The 16,940-nt window shown below is 40.2% G+C and overlaps 2 protein-coding genes across 3 annotated transcripts in view; one reads left to right on the top strand and one right to left on the bottom strand.

Moving 5' to 3' along the window:
• The window catches only part of peak1 (pseudopodium-enriched atypical kinase 1), a 147,362-nt gene extending 131,912 nt beyond the window's left edge, over nucleotides 1–15,450 (bottom strand). The window contains exon 1 of the mRNA XM_052042635.1: nucleotides 15,249–15,450. The gene's annotated coding sequence lies outside the window, so the exon portion shown is untranslated. The remainder of the gene's footprint in view (nucleotides 1–15,248) is intronic.
• Nucleotides 15,451–16,486: 1,036 nt separating this feature from the next.
• The window catches only part of hmg20a (high mobility group 20A), a 58,606-nt gene continuing 58,152 nt past the window's right edge, over nucleotides 16,487–16,940 (top strand). Inside the window, exon 1 of one of the 2 annotated variants that reach the window (XM_052042728.1) lies at nucleotides 16,487–16,569. The gene's annotated coding sequence lies outside the window, so the exon portion shown is untranslated. The remainder of the gene's footprint in view (nucleotides 16,570–16,940) is intronic. The other variant, XM_052042729.1, reaches the window with a different exon arrangement.

Here is a 16,940-nt window from a genome sequence, read left to right as displayed (position 1 = left end):
TTTTGCTAACATTAGTTTGTTTATCTTCCCTGTGAATTTGTGGATGCAACATTGGTCATTCCTCTCCACTACTGAGATGCCTGCTGTAGGAAGTCATGCCTCAAAAGCACATAGAAGGTGGGGACCACTATTGTTCAGTAGCCTTAATGCTGGGTCTATGGTCTTGATCTTCAAACACTTTATACTTCAGAATGCCAAAGACTCACCTGGTTCTCTAAACACAACTATCAATTTCATCACCCACTGCTGCCTTTATCGAGGGGTAGCTCATGAGATATGGGAAATAGCCCACGTTTTTCATGTTTTCGCACTAGACCTTTATTGTCAAGAGGCACTAATGTGTGGCAACAGCAAGTTAGAAGAGAACTTTTGTTTTGCACATATCAAGTGTAAAGCTCTTTCCCTTTTATGCTTCAAAGGTGATTTGGAGCTCAACCTCCAAACATGTGTGTAAAAAACACCATCTGTACACTGCAGCTCAATGTTTGAAGTCAAGAGCAATATTAATTCTGGGGGGAAGGTTACACAGCCACAGTATGCACATATTTGGTCCAGTTGTAGGGGACTGCATGAGGATGGTAAGCGGTAATTTCTGCCAGTAAGACAAGATGTACCCAGGGACAGTGTTGGAAGAGTCTAGCACACAGTTGTGCTCACAGAAAATGTCAGGCTGTTACTTGGCCAGTTTGTGGAACAGCTCTCCTAACTTGGACCCCAGTCCCAAAAGTCATAGAACACTACAACACAGTACAAGCCCTTCGGCCCACAATGTTGTGCCGACATTTTATCCTGCTCCAAGATCTACCTAACCCTTCCCTCCCACATAGACCCCTATTTTTCTATCATTCATATGTCTATCTAAGAGTCTCTTAAATGTCCCTCATGTATCTGCCCCCACAACCTCTGCAGGAAGTGCGTTCCATGCACCCACCACTTTCTGTAAAAAAAAACTTACCCCAACATCCCCCTTATACCTTCCTCCAATCACCTTAAAATTATGTCCCACTGTCACTCTGGGAAAAAGTCTCTGACTGTCCACTTGATCGATGCCTCTTATCATCTTGTACCCCTCTATCAAGTTACCTCTCATCCTCCTTCTCTCCAAAGAGAAAAGCCCCAGCTCACTCTAAGACATGCTCTCCAATCCAGGCAACATCCTGGTAAATCTTCTCTGCACCCTCTCTAAAGCTTCCACATCCTTCCTATAATGAGGCGACCAGAAATGAACTCTAAGTCAACTGGGTTGGAAGCTACTTTGCTGCACATGAAATTGGTGCTCACAATGATGCCTGTAGTCCATTCATTTTTGTCCTATTTTGTCAACTACAATGTCATGTATAGACTAGACTAGGCAAGGACAGCAGATTTTATCCCCTCGAGGATATTAGGAAATCAATATCTGATAGTTTTGTGTTCACTTCCACATTATTTAATAAATTGAATTTAATTCAGCTATTTCTGGATTACTAGTCCAGGATGTGAATTTCTTGCCCATCAATTTAAGCACTGTACCACCATCATATTTTTGGCTCCTTTGACCTTTCCCTCCATATCCAATGATCAGTCCTTAACAAACGCCATAGCAGAAAGAGAAAATGAAGATAGATCAGGAGAAAGGCTGGCTGGCTTACAAACAGAAGTTGTTGAGTTTGAAAAGCCCTAGCTTATGGCTCAACCAATGAAGTAGTCTATATTTACATGCAGTAATATCTGGGCACTTGAGACCTGTGCTGATAACAATGTGGAGCAAGGTCTTGATCTGGTGATAAAAGAGCCTAAGACAATTGGAGACCCAGGCTTTGAAGCATCCATATGACTGCTTACACAGAAGTTGACATATGTGTAGGTGCTGCCCATTTATTAATGTTAAGGGTGAATCATGCTTCACAGAGCTATTACACGACTGACTTTGGAGATGCAAACTAATTTCAGTTTGGTATCATTCTGGAATTGAAAATATATATAAAAAATACAGAGAGTGGTTCTGATGAAGGATCTTCGACTTCAAATATCAACTTTGTTTCTCTTTCCACAGATAAAGCCTGACATGCTGAGTGTTCCAGCAATACTGAGAGTGAAGCTGCAGACACAGCAAATTAAGGGAAATTATCTGGGGAGGACAAGAATACTGAGAAAATAGAAAAGATTACATGAAACAAAGTGAAAGAAGAATGTTGAGAATTGAAAATACAAATATTGTGTAGGTGCATGGGAGATAAGTGTGCGAAGGAAGAGAAACTCAAAAACGACTATAAAACCATTAAATGACAAATAAGAGCATTAAAGAGCGAATGCAAAAGCAGAATACTGGAGGAAAGCAGCATTTGCTAACCTTTTCCTTAACATGGCCCCATTTAAACACTGGATGTTTTGTAATCCCAAAATGATGCTCACTAAACTCACTGATAGTTCAACCCTCCTCCAACAAAATCATGACCCACATGGCCAGTACCTGCAAGACAGATTCTAATCTGACTTCATGTCATCTCTGGTGAATTTATCCATCATCAACCTTCAACCTCACAACTCCCCACTCTATCCAGCATATGTCTGCCAAGATCCGTAAACAAATAGATTAGGACCACCGAAAAATTTCCTCACATCTCCATTTTATCTTTCCCCACCATGTCTAATCACAACCAATTAACAATTCCTCCAAGTCCTTTTGACACATTACAGTTTTTTTGATTTCAACCATCTTTTCTTCATAAGCAACCGGACATTTGTTTATAAAAAAATTAGATGGAATGCCAGCTACCGATAACTATCTGCCAGCAATTCCACACGATTAGACAAGAATGTGCAAGTTCTCCCTGTGACCACATGGCTTTCCTCCCACATCCCAAACCTGGTAAATTAATAGGCCACTGTAAAAACTGTGCTATAGAGCTGAGTGGTAGAATCTTGGGGGTGGGGGGAAAGAAGAGATGAGAATGTAGAGAGAATTAAAAAGGATTAATATATGCTTAGTGTAACTGGTTAGTGGGCCTAAGGCCCCATTTCCATGCTGTACCTCTGACCCTGTGACTCTAGATCCTAACCAGTCTAATCCAACGATAATGCTCACAAAAGTAAAAAGAGCCTGATTATCAATAAATAACTCCTTTGCCAAAATACCAGAAGATCACCAGTACCTACTACATACATGAACACAGTTAAGTCACAAAATTCAATTTGTGAGAAACTTAAACAAAACTGCTTTCTTTGGAGGAGATCGTTTAAAAGTAATGTACACAACTGTGATCAAGCAATTTAGAGTTTTTGTGAATGTCAACAATATTCAATAAAAGTGACAGCTTTAGCAGCCAAGGGCAAGACCTGCTGTCATAGCCTTAATGTCAGTTCATTTAGCTGGTTATGCCAAGAAGGGCCTTGTCCTGTACCTTGAGGATGTGTTGTGAACCAGGCACCCTGTGGAATATTGTGTCTCAGAACACAGAGGAAGAAACAATTTGGTCCAGGAGCAGACAGTCAGGAATCACAGTTATAAAGAAAACCTGCCCGAGATGTCAGGTGTCCCAAAAAGGACAGTCAGTTTCTCACCATTCACAAGTCCTGTAACCAAAATATCATCCTCCTCTTAAAATTAATTAGGATAATATTTAGCAAAATAAAAGCTTTTCATTGAATTCCTTGAAATAAAGATCAACAGACAAATAGTGTAACAATGCCTGGGAACTGTTTTAATATAACAGCATAATGTACTACCATTTCTCACCAACCACAACAAATACCTGAAAAGCCTTTCCACGTTGAGATAAAAGCTGTTACATTTGCACACAGGAACCAGTTAAGAGACAAACCAACGTGCATCAGAACTTGTAATCTAATGGCAGGGTTAACAGATAAATCATCATTGTACTACAAAACCCATAGAAAATAGAAAGAGGAGTCATAACATTGGAGGCTACTCTGCCATTCAATATGATTATGGCAGATTATCTATTCAATACCATATTTCTGCTCTCTCTCCACACCATGATACCTTTTGCATCTAGAAATTTATCTGTCTAAAATATATAAAAAGTATATTCAGTGACTTAGCCTCTGTAGCCCTCTGTAGTGGTTACTCTCTAAATCGAGAGAATTTAAAATGGCACTCTCTCAATGGGTCTATTGGCTACAATAGTGAGTGATTGCACCCTAAGGTCTTGGGTCAAATCTTTGGACTGTGGTAAATTAAACTAGCCTCAACCATGGTAATTAAAAATTATACAAGTCAAACTCAACCATTTTCTGGGTATGAAAGAGGAACAAAGTTCTGTTTCCATTCTGTGACCCTTGCTGTAAGCTTCCTGCATGTTGGTTGAGGACACAATTAGACTCTACCATGAATCCCTTTCCCCACATGCTAGAATAATATAATGTTCACAACCTAGGGAAAAAGAACAATAGTGGAGAATTCAAATTTTGATGCTGACAAGGCTAATAACAGCAGAGCAAATTTAAGTGCATACAGATACACAATTAAACCTGGAAATAGGATTTCAAAGGTAAGCTAAATAACTAGCAAACCAAATAACTAGGGCTAAAAGCTTGAAACCAAGTAGTTGGGGGTGGGGGGGGGGGGGGAAGTGGTGAAGAGGAGTTCTGGTGAGGGGAAATTTAAAAGGTTACATATAAAGGACAAGGCAAGGTAATGAAATAACAATGAAGGGAACTGGATCAGTAAGGCTCAGAACACACAAACAAAATTATACCTCTGATTACAGTCAGAGCAGAAAAAAATTAATGCTGAAAAGACAAAATTGAAGGTTTTATCTTAATGCACAAAGCATTCATGACACGACAGATTAACTAACAGAACAAATGAAAATAAATGGGTGCAATCTAACAGCCATAACAGAGATTTCGTTGCGAAGTAATAAAGGTTGTGAATCACATATTCCAGGATACCTACCCTTTGGAATGGATAGGGAAAATGCAAAAGGGGGAAGGGTAGCTCTGATAATAAAGAATGGAATAAAAGAAACAGAGTGAAAGGACTCAGAAAATCAAAAGCATCACCATGCCCAAGTCCTCTACCAGCAAGATGCTGGGAGTCACCATAGATCAGAAACTCAATTGGAACAGCAACATAAAGCCAAAAGAGCGGGTTAGAGGCCACTATAATGCAATGCATGACTCACCAAAGGTTTCCACCATCTGAAAAGGCACAAGTCAAGAGTCTAATGGAGAACACTCCACTTGTCTAGATGGTTGCAATTTCAACCACTCTCAAATATTCAAGTAGCTCATCATCATCCAGGTCAAAGCAGTTTGTTTGACTGATATGCCTAAATATTCACCCTGACCACCATCAACGTACCGTAGTTGCACAGTATCCAATGTACCACATGCAAAAAACTGCAAATACTTTCCGACTTCAATACCACCTCCCAAATCCACAGTTTCTATTATCAAGGTGGTTAAGAGAGAAGGAATCTGGCAACATGCCAAATAGACATTCACCCCTCACCAGTAATTCATCATGACAGAAATATATTGCCATTCCTTCATGGTCAGTGTGCAAACTATAGAAATCCCAAACAAACACAAGTGGGGGTATGGTTTCACCATAAAGAATGCAACTGTTCAAAGTAGATTCAAGCACAGTTGGGGCTGATTAGTAACACTATCCTCAACAGGATGCCCTGATCACAAATAAATAATAAAAAAAGCTTAATTTAAAGATTTTCATCCATGTTGAGATCTTATCCTGCCCCATTTCTGTAAGCATCTTCAAACCACTAATACATCTAGTATCCTACAATTCTGATCTCTTAAGTAAACACAGTTTTGAATGCTTCACAAATTGTGGCTATGCCTTTTCCATCCTAAATCTAAGCACTGAACTTCCCTCCACCATACCTCTCCAGTTTATGCTTCCTTAGAAAAAAAAACAAACTAACATAATAAGCAAACATATTGACATTTAGTATGTATTTGCAGCACTCACATGGATTACAGGATCCAATTACAAATGTTAAGAACATAAGACATAAGAATTAGGGGCAGGAGGAGGCCATCTGATGTTGTACCAGCATTAGAACATAGAAAAGAACAGCACAGGAATAGGGCCTTTGGCCCACAATGTCTGTGTCAAACACGATGCTGAATTAAACTAATTCTCTTCTGCATGTATATGATCCGTTTCCCTCCTTATTCATGTGTTAATCTAACAGCCTCTATCGTATCTGCTTCCACCACTCCCCCCGCAGCCTGCTCCAGGCATCTACCACTCTCTGTGCAAATAACTGCCCTGCACATCTCCTTTAAACCTTCCTCCTCTTGCCTTAAATGCATGTCCTCTAGGATTTGATATTTCTACCTAGGGAAAAAAGATTCTTACCACCTACCCTATCTATGCCTCTCATTCTTAAAAACTTCTATCAGGTCTCCCCTCAGCCTACAATGCTCCAGAAAAAACAACCCAAGTTTGTCCAACCTCTCCTTATTTCTCATACCCTCATCCTGGTAAACCTCTTCTAAGTCCTTTCCAAAGCCTCCACATCCTTCCTCTAATGGGGCAACCAGAATTGCACACAGTACTCCAAGTGATTCCTAACCAAGGTTTTATATAGTTGGATACCCGATCAGCACATTTTTTGCTCTCTCCCCATATCCCTTGATTCCCTGAAAATGCAGAAATCTATCGATCTCTGTTTTGAAGGAATTCAGTGACTGAACCTCCACAGCCCTTCGTATTAGGGAATGCCAACAATTCACCAGTTTCTGTGTAAACAAATTTCTCCTTATTTTACCATTAAATGGCTTAACCTTTATTCTGAGACTGTGATTCTCTGGTTCTAGGTTCCACAGCCTGTAAAGCCCGTTTCAATATTCATCCACTAACAAACTTCCAAAATAGTCTTTTTAATCAAACAATCTAAGGAGAGCTGCAGCTGTAGCACTGTTTTCTAAAATAAGGAGGTGCTGCTTCCTTTAAATAATCCAACAGATATTCTAGCATTATTTGTGGCTTATATGAATGATCAGGGAGTATTCAAAACACTGAAGTGATCCCCTGTTGTTGGAAAATAATATTGCAGAATACCCTCATCAGAAACAATAATAAATCAACTTTTTCTTTTCAACAGATCAAGTACTGTCATATTTTATGATGGATAGACAGTGTTCTCTGTCGATTTCATCGAAAGAACTGCCATTGATTATTCTATCCCCCATTTCTGCTCCCTCAAATCTATTCCCAACAAACTACCAACCATCCAATTCCCTTTCTGGTCGCCATGTGGGCTAATATCGTTAATGGTTCCTTCAGATACTGTCAACACTCTTCTTTAAATCTGTCATCATCACCACCTTCCTCAAAAGCAGTCAGTGACGCCTGTCAGTGCTTACAAACAAGCACCGCCTCTCTAACTTCCCCTTCCTCTCCATGGCCCATGAATAGATTGTAATATCCAAAATTTGTGCCCATCTTAGCTGGAAATCCTTAGTAAATCTGCAAATCAGGATCTTGAACCGGTCACAATACTACAACATCTCTCAAAGTCACAAATGACATCCTACAAAATTGTGACAAAGATAAAGTATCTCTCCTCATTCTCAAATTCCCTTGTTGCCAGTTGTCTCCAACACCTCTTCACCAATATCCAGCTGGATAGGACTCACCTGGTTTATTCTGACCTACCCAGTCCAAGCCAGTTATATATCCAACTCCCACACTATTATTCCTGATTTAACTTTGACCCTCCCTCCCATTTCTCAGCTAAATGCTGCCCTTTGGCAACTTCATTTCTACACTAATGACATCCTCCTCTATATCACCATACTTCACTTGGCTCCTCACTTTTCTGAACATTCCTTTTTATTAGTTGTGGATGAGCAAAGATTTCCTCCACTAAACATTGGGAAGATGCAAGCTTTTTTTTTCAGGTCCCCATCATAATCTCTGCTCCCTGGCCACCAACTATATCCCTCTCCATGGCAACAGGCTGAAACTAAACCAGACCATTTGCAGCCTTGGGTCAAAGTTTCAGAACACATTGTTTCCTTAACCAATACCTATTTCCTCTCTGCTTCAACTGAATTGCTGGTAAAACTCCCATCCATGCTTTACCTCCCTCTGACTCTTCAAGTGCCTAGTCAGCCTCTTTCTTTCTACTCTCCATAAAACTGACACTATCCAAGATACTTCTAAGCTCATCCTGCCTCGTGCCATGTCCCATTTCATCCATCAGTACTGGTCCTGCTCATTTAGACTCCCATATAAAAATTCTCATCTTCATTCTGAAAAGACTTTCTCGATCTTGTCCCTCCTCATTTCTGTAAATGTAGCCAGCCATACAATTCTCCATGATATCTGCCATCCTCAAATTCTGCTCACTGAGTTAAAACCCTCCCTCACTGGTAGCTCTGCCATCAGCGGCCCTAGGCATTGAAATTCCCTCTGCACAAGTCTCTGCCACCTTTTTTTGGGGCGGAGGGGGAAGAAAAAGGATAAAAGAAAATGCTCCTTAAAAAAGTCATCTGCCCTAATTTCTCCCAATATGAACAGACTGATTTTGATCAGTCTGATAAAAATCAGACTATTTTACTGATTTTGTTCTTAGGGATGTTTGACTATGTTAATAATTCAAAACAAATTGAAATTATTCTTGAAAAATGTGATGCAATAACTAATAATTCTTTTCCCCCATCCACCCCTTCCTCTTGAAGGACCAAGGGAATTTCTTGATCTGTCCAGGAGGAGGGGTTGAGAGCAGACGTGTGGGAATCAGTTAAAATGTAGTAAAGAGCTCTGTCAACTGTAGTTCAGGAAGAAAGAAGAAATTTCACGGGCACTTGTGCAGAATGTCTCATCGTCAGAGTAAATGTGATGGGGGTTGAGGAAATGGGACAATAGAATGCAGTCCTTAGGGTGGGAGGAAATACAGTTAAAATAGCTATAAGAATCTGTGAGCTTGTAATGAATGTTTGTGGCTAGTTAATTCCCTATGACAGAGATGGAAAGATCCAGAAAGGGAAGGGAAACATCAGAGATAGACTACATGAAAGTGACAGCAAGGCAGAAATTGGCAGCAGAAGTGATGACATTTGAGAGTTCTGCATGAATCCAGGAAGCAGCACCAAATGTGTCCTGGACTTGCAATGTTGACAGTTTCTCTTTCCACAGATGCTGCCTGATCTGCTGAGTGCTTTCAGCGTTTTCTGTTTTTATTTCAGACTTCCAGCATCTAGTTTCTTTATTTTCAAGTTAGACTGAACCTCCATAAACACTGGTCCAGCCACCACTGGAGTTTTGCTTTCAATTCTGGTCCCACATAAGAAAGATGTGAAGGCTTTAGAACAAAAGATTAATGAGAATGATTCATGGGATGAGGTACAACAGGGGTAGATTAGAAAGGCTGGGTCTGTCTAAAGAAAAGGCTGAGAACCACTTGGGGGTAGAACGTTCCGAAGGTTCAAATGAAGAACTTGCAATTGTTTTGATTCTTAATACATCTCCCAGGAAAACCGAAAAATACTTTTTGATAGGTGATTCAGCAGCCACACTGTGCAGTTATGTCTTATAAACAAGTAACTGAATTCGACTGCTAAAAATAAAAATGGGAGATGGTGGAAATGCACATCTGAACTTGACAGCCCTACTGTTCAACACCAGCATTTCCTGGTGGTTCAGATCTCCAAAAGTTTTATTAATCTGTATTGCTGAATCTGCTTGTTAACCAGTTAAGCAATGCCTTGATTTTAAGATTTTCACCAGTTTTCAAATCCATCCATGTTCTGAACTCACTCTCACCATAATAAAGCCCAGCCAAAAAACCCACCATAGGATACCTGATGTCCTCCAATTCTCGTCACTTGTTCATCACCAAATATCACTACACTACCATTGACAGCTCCCTCTTCGACTGCTAACATCTCCATTTCTTTTGTCCTTTCAGATGCTCCTTCAAACCTACCACTTTGATCCAACTTTTGGTCATCTGTCCTTAAATTTTATTTCTGGTCCAGGGTCCAATTTGAATTAATAATGCTCCTATAAAATATCTTGTAACATTTTTCTATATTACAGAAATCTAACTTTTGTATTGTTTTTGCTTGAATAATTTGCATGAAGAATATCAGGGTGTATGGGGTGGGTGCAGGAAGGAAGAGAAAATCAGCTTCATGCTCTCTCTTGTTAATTTCCACTAAAACCCCAAAGAATGGCAGATAAATTATATGGCTGCACTAGAGTGTGTGCAGAGGAAGTTACGAGGGCATTGCCAAGATTGGAAAACAGTTACAACAAGAGACTGTAAGCAAGCTTTGTAATAGAAGCTGAAGGAAGACTTGATGGAAATGGATAAAATTATAAGGGACATTAAAATAAGAAGGACCTTTTTCATCACTTTCCCCGTTCTGATGAAGGTTGCTGACCTAAAACATTGACTGTTTCCCTCTCTAGATGCTGTCTGACATGCTGAGTATTCCTAGGATTTTCTGCCTTTGTTTCAAATCTCCAGCAACTGCAACTTTTTTGTTTCATACTCATACATGTGTTTGAGACATAACTTTCTCTTGTTTACTCTTCCATTTCTAATCTCTAAACAAGCAAATTAATTTAAAAGCCTGCTTTGATAAAACAATATATTTGCAGGGTTAGTAATTTTTATAAAAGAATCAACATTATTATTTACAGGGAATTAGCATTCCATTGTGAGATATGTTTCAATAGCATTGTGTAAATACATAACAACCAGGAAAAACAAATTAAATGTAATTCAATTGTGAAACTGTATATCTGAAACTATGCATTTCTGAAAATCATGTACCGTTTGAAATATCCCATGAATGCCTAGAAAAGAATTCCACACGGAGACATAACATGATACAACCTTTAATGCACTGTAATTTGTTTAAATCCACCAATACTTACATTTTATTATAAATTGGAAAATGATCTAAATCATTAAGATTAGAGTAAAATAAAACTTGTATTTATATTGCACATCAAGGTGCTTCCAAATATGGCATATTGCCAGAGGAAGAGACATAGGCTAGGTGACCAAAAGCTTGGTTAAAGAGGTATATTTTAAGGACTTTCTTAAAGAGAAGAGAGGTATTCCAGACCCCAAGGGACTTGGTAGCTTGAGACACAGCAGTTAATGTCTGAACAATTAAAACTGCAAAAAGAGAATTCTAGGAGCACTCATGTCAGTCCATGATAGGATTGAACAAGATCCCAGAGGGCTTGGCCAAAAAGGCCAAAAATCTGCTAAATTTGTTTTAAATTTGTTAAATTAATTAAATTTGTAACTTGTTTGAAATTTGTTTTCCAGGATGCAGGGTTCACTGGAAAGACTGGCATTTAATGCTCATCCCTCATACACCTTGAGCCAACCTGAACCATTGCAGATCTTCTGGTGAAGGCACTCCAGAATGTCGTGGGGTAGGGAGTTCCAGGATTTACACCCAGTAACAAAGGAGGGATGGCAATATATTTCCAAGTCAGGATGCTGTGCTGATGGGAAGAAAATATGCAGGTAGTAATGACACAAGAGACTGCAGATGCAAAAAACAAATTACTGGAGGAATTCAGCAGGTTGAGCAGCATCTGTGGAGGGGAAGGGATAGTCGACATTTTGGGTCGTGACCCTGCACCCGGATGCTGCAGGTCAAGACCCGAAACATCAACCATCCCTTTGCCTCCATGGATGCTGCTCAACTCGCTGAGTTCCTTCAGCAGTTTGTTTTTTGATACAGGTAGTAGTGTTCCTCTCTTGTCCTTCCTGATGATAGAAACTGCAGGTATAGAAGGTGCTGTTGGAGTAGCCTTGGTGATTCCAGTGTATTTTGTAAATGGCACACAATGTACCATAGCATAAAAGGCAGTGGAGGGAATGAATGTTCAGAGTGGTGGATGGAGTGCCAATCCACCAGACTGATTTGTCCTGGATGTTACTGGCCTTCTTTTGTTGTAGTGCACTCCTCCAGGCAAGTACAGAGTGGTGGAGTGAGGTGACGAGTCATTTGCCACAGGATACCCAACCTCTGATCTGCCACAGTATTTATGCAGCTGACTTGCTGAGTTCCTGATCAATGTTGATCCTGGCTGGTTGATGGTGAGGGATTCAGTGATGGTATTGGCAATGAATGCCAAAGGTAGATGGTTAGACTTTCATGTTGAAGATGGTCCCACCTGGCGCTTTTGTGTCACAAATTTTGCCGTCACTTATCAGTTCATGTCTCAATGTAGTCCAGGTCTTGTTGCATATTATCCTAAGAATAAATCCTAAGAAAATTAAGCATTTCATTGCTGATGACTGCACCTCACCACTTTTGATGGAAGTTGCTCAGGTGATTTGTCCTGGGCCAATGCTCTGAGAAATTCTGCAGTGATGTCCTGGGGTGAGAATGCTTGACCTCCAAAAACCACAACCATCTTCCTTTGTACATAGAATGATTCCAACTATTACGGCATTTGAACACAATTCAAGGTATAGGTCATTTGGCCCCTTTCAATAAGATCACAATGCCAATTTGACTTCAGTTTTACCCAGACTCCTGGTGTCACACTCAAGTCAAATGCTGTCTTAATGCCAAGGGCAGTCACCATTACCCCAGCTCTGGAATTCAGTTCTTCAGTCACATTTGGGTCAAGGGTACAATGAGGTCTAAAGGAGTGTGAAATTGCAAATGCCAAACTGGTCATCAGTGAGCAGGTTATTAGTGAGCGAATGGCTCTTGATATCAGTGTTGACCCCTTCAATCACCTTGCTGATGATAGACTGATTGGACAGTAATTAGGTATGTCCTGCTTTTTGTGTACAAGGCAAATTTGAACAATTTTTCATTGCTTAACCAGAAGCCAATGTTGTTCGGGGATGACAGATGTATAGAGTTTGTTGCAAGTCAGGACCTAGACTGTCAATCTTTTGACGAGCTCAAATTTACAGAGGGCAGAACATCAGAGGCCAGCCAGGAATGTGTCGGAATAACCATACCCAGTGCACAGAAATCACTTAGTATCACTACATGACCCAAATAATGTACTTTTCATGAGAGACTTTGAAAACTGCCTATATTTAATCTGGATTTACAAAAAAAACCATTGCAAATTATTGTTTATCACTTGGTGCCAAAAGCCCTCAAGGTGTATTACATTTAATGTAATTCAACCACTGATATGTGCAACAATGAGTAGTATGCCATGCACTTGCACTTAAACTGTTCGTACAATATAATCCCTCCACTTCACGTCTTTGCGTCTATCAAAATTACATCAGTTTGGTACAGATTATATTTATTAGAAATTTATCCATTTGAGATCCCTCAGCAGTTTGATCGGTTATTCTCCCATGTGGTTTTTGGAACTGCAAGTAAATTCTGTATCCTTCAGTCTGTAAACCTCAGCCTCTCCTGACTCTTGTCCACTGATCCATGGTGGAAACGTGTATGGGGAAAAAAAATCAAAAGCATATGGAAGTAGGTTCTGATGAAAGGTCATTGACCTGAAAATTAACCTTTTTGTCTCTACACAGATGCTGCCTGACCTGTTGAGTACTTCTAGCATGTTTTGATTATGTCTAATTCCCAGCAGCTAGAGTACATTGTTTTTATTTTTCAAACCCTCCAAATATAAAATATAAAACTAAATATGATTACAATTTATCATAGAATTCAAGAGTTTATCATCATAACTTCCTTCTTCACAGACATATTATGATATACAGCAATGAACAATAAACCCTATTCATGTCATTTTAAGAGCAGTGAATTAAAGCATAATATATGCAAGCTATCACAGTATCAAATGCATAGTTAGGATAATGAACTTATCAGCAGGAAAGCTTTACAAAAATATGTTGTTAAATGTCATAGATGAACTTCAGCTACATTTGCTTGATATCTACAAATGGTTTAAATATTGATCAAGTAGATGAACATGTTCTCAGAGTAAAACACAACTCATCAAACTTATTCTGATATATATTACCAGACAGAATGCAAGGAACATTGGTGTTATTTTTCTCTCATTAAAAAAATCATTGAAATCTTTCTGCCAAGCCCAATGCAAAGTTCTGTGTGAAAGGGTGGGAAATGGTTCAATTTCTCCACTGTATTTGTGGAACTGACCAGAATTACAGTCCACCTACTCATAGCACAAATACTGGATCCCAGGACAAATTCTTTTCTTGTTGCTGATAATAGGTGGATACTGTTTTCATAACTGTACTTATTTCTGTAATGTAGACAATATCAAATATTGTGTGGCAAGCTCGCAAGGAAAGAATCTGCTTTCAATTATTTCCCTAGCATCTAAGATTCAGAAGATCAACCAGTTTAACGCAAATTAGAGTTTGAAGTGATTGTATTTTTATCTTTCCAAAATATAAAATTGTTGTGAAAGCAACATAATGCCTTTCTCCTAATTGGCAGTACTAGATCAAACTCAAAGTATAACAGAAGTATTACATATATAAATATAAAGGACCTTGGATAATACAGAAATATAGTTTTGCCCTTTGGTTTCCACAAAACATTTATTTCTAATAGTATTAATACAACTCCGCTTACCTTTATTTCAATAAAACCCTGTCATTATGCAAACAAATTAAAATATGAATTGCATCGTTCACACCCACAAGTATACGATGTTGAAGCAGCCCGAGAAGGGACAGCATGGTCAAGGAACTCATACGTCCTGCCCACAAAATGCCTCCTTCCACCCACTCGATTTATTTTTGCCAACCAGTATTTTTTCCCCACTATCTGCAGAGGCGAAAAGAAATCAAGGTCTTTCTCTTTAAACTACCACAAGAGTTGGGCTTGAGGTCTGTCCGCCATTCAAGGACTTTCAGTGGAATAGAACTGCGGATTAAAAAGATAAAATGAACCCGAGAACCTTTCTCCCACCCCCAGGTTGCATTGTGAGGTCTCATACAAAAGGGTTAAAAGAAAAGTTGAGGAGGAATCATTTAACTTTGCAAGGGGAGATGCAGTTGGCTCGCAATTTGCGGCCAGGCTGCAAAGTTTCTTTCCGATAGGTTTTTTTTTATTTTGCATCGTTCAAACCAGGAAAAGAGAGTAGATCTTGAAGATCAGGGTGCTTGTTGCACAGTTTCGGCTGCATCTTCGTGCACACGGAGCTGCCCGCACCGGCAGCCGTGCACAGGGGCTCAGAGGCGGCAGGGCTGAGACAGCCGCTCCGCCGCTCGCTCACCCTCGGCTCAAACTTATTTTTTCCCCACATCAAACGTCTAACAGTCACTTTCACCGAGCTCTATAACAGTGGGTACAACAGAGCCGGGTCTTACCTGTCGGAGGGGGGGGGGGTGGTTGACAGCAGCGCCGGGTGGAGGCGATTTGAGGGTAAATACCTATATTTTCTTCAGGATCTTCCCCCGGCCGGGTGCATTTCCCTCACTGCGCTCTGGCGCCGCTGCTGCGACTGAAAACACTCGCGCGGGCGGGCGCCAGCAGCGCGCGCGCACACGTCCGCGAGCCCGCGGCGGGATTGGCCGTTACCCGCCCTCCGCCGGCTGGCGCGCAACCGGTCGGAGAGCGGCAGCTCTCAACGGACCTTCCCCGGGCAGAGGAGGGAGGCAGCGATGGAGGGGGGAATGGGATGGAGGGGGGAATGGGATGGAGGGGGGAATGGGATGGAGGGGGGAATGGGATGGGGGGGAATGGGATAAAGGGAGAAAGAAAATATGTGGGGGGGGGTGATAGAAAGAAGGGCAATATAATAAAAGGGCAACAGAATGGATGGGGGCATAGAAATTAGGGTAATCTAATAAAGGGGCAATAGGATGAAGCAATAAAATAAGAGGGGACGAAATAGAGGGAATATAGGAAGGGCAATGTAATAAAGGGGCAATAAAATAGATGGGATAGAATGGAGGAGACAGAAAGAAGGGCTAAAGAATGGAGGGGCAATGGGGTGGGTGGACAAATAAAATGGAAGGGAATGAATTAAGGGGATATTGAAAGGTGGGTAACATAATAAGGACGCAATAGAATGAGGAGCAATAGAATGCAATAAAAAGGGGACTGAATGGAGGGGACAAAGAGAAGAGGGTAATATAATAGGGTCAACGGAATGGAAGAGCAATAGAACAAAGGGCTATAGAACGGAAGGTAAATAATAGAAGGGGATGTAAAAATGAGGAGGCAACCAAATAAAATGACAATGGGGTAACAGAAGGAAAGGGCAATGAAATGGAGTAATAGAGATAAAGAGGCAAAGAATGAAGGGGGAAGGAATGGAAAGGAAATAATGGAAGAGACAATGAAGTGAGGGGGTAATAGGATGGACCAATAAGTGGGGAAATAGTAGAATGGGGGTGGGGAAGAAAGATTGGGGTACAGGAAAGAAGGGGCTACAGAATGGCAACTCAAGTGAATGGAAAGAAAAATAGATTGGGGGCAATAGAATAGGTTAGCACATTTCAAATCATTTGTAAACAGTAGTATAATCAGATCCAGATCTTTTTTATTAATAACGTTGGTTGAGGAATAACTATTAGCCAGGAAACTGGGGTTTAATCCTTTGCTATTTAAAAATGCACCATTCACTTCTGTATTGGAGATTTTTGTGCTCAAATCTCTGAAATGGACTTGAACTCTAATTAGAAGGTAAGAACATTACCAACTACATCATAATTAAGCAGAGTATTTATTTATTTTCAGAATTTATTCCTTCCTTCTAACCACCCCCATCATCACCAACCCACACACAAAAGTCCCGCCTGGCTGCCTATGGCGTTATATCAATGGAAATAGATTTAGGAAGCATGTCAATGCAGAAGTAATTACCCAACTTACTATGCACATTAAGATCCCTCCAGGAAGCCGTTTTGCAATGAATACAGTATAACTTCAGCACGATTAACATCCAGTTTCCAGTGCCAATTTTGTGAAAATAGTTGTTTTTCATTGTGTTCAGTCTTTCCCATTGGAATTGTTGACATACTTTTGAGAGAAAAATGAAAAGCCACTGAAAGTAA

The sequence above is a fragment of the Pristis pectinata genome, chromosome 32 (assembly GCF_009764475.1).
Source record: "Pristis pectinata isolate sPriPec2 chromosome 32, sPriPec2.1.pri, whole genome shotgun sequence".
Lineage (NCBI taxonomy): Eukaryota > Metazoa > Chordata > Chondrichthyes > Rhinopristiformes > Pristidae > Pristis > Pristis pectinata.
The sequence above is the reverse complement of the archived record's forward strand: the minus strand, read 5'-3'. Positions and strand labels throughout refer to the sequence as shown.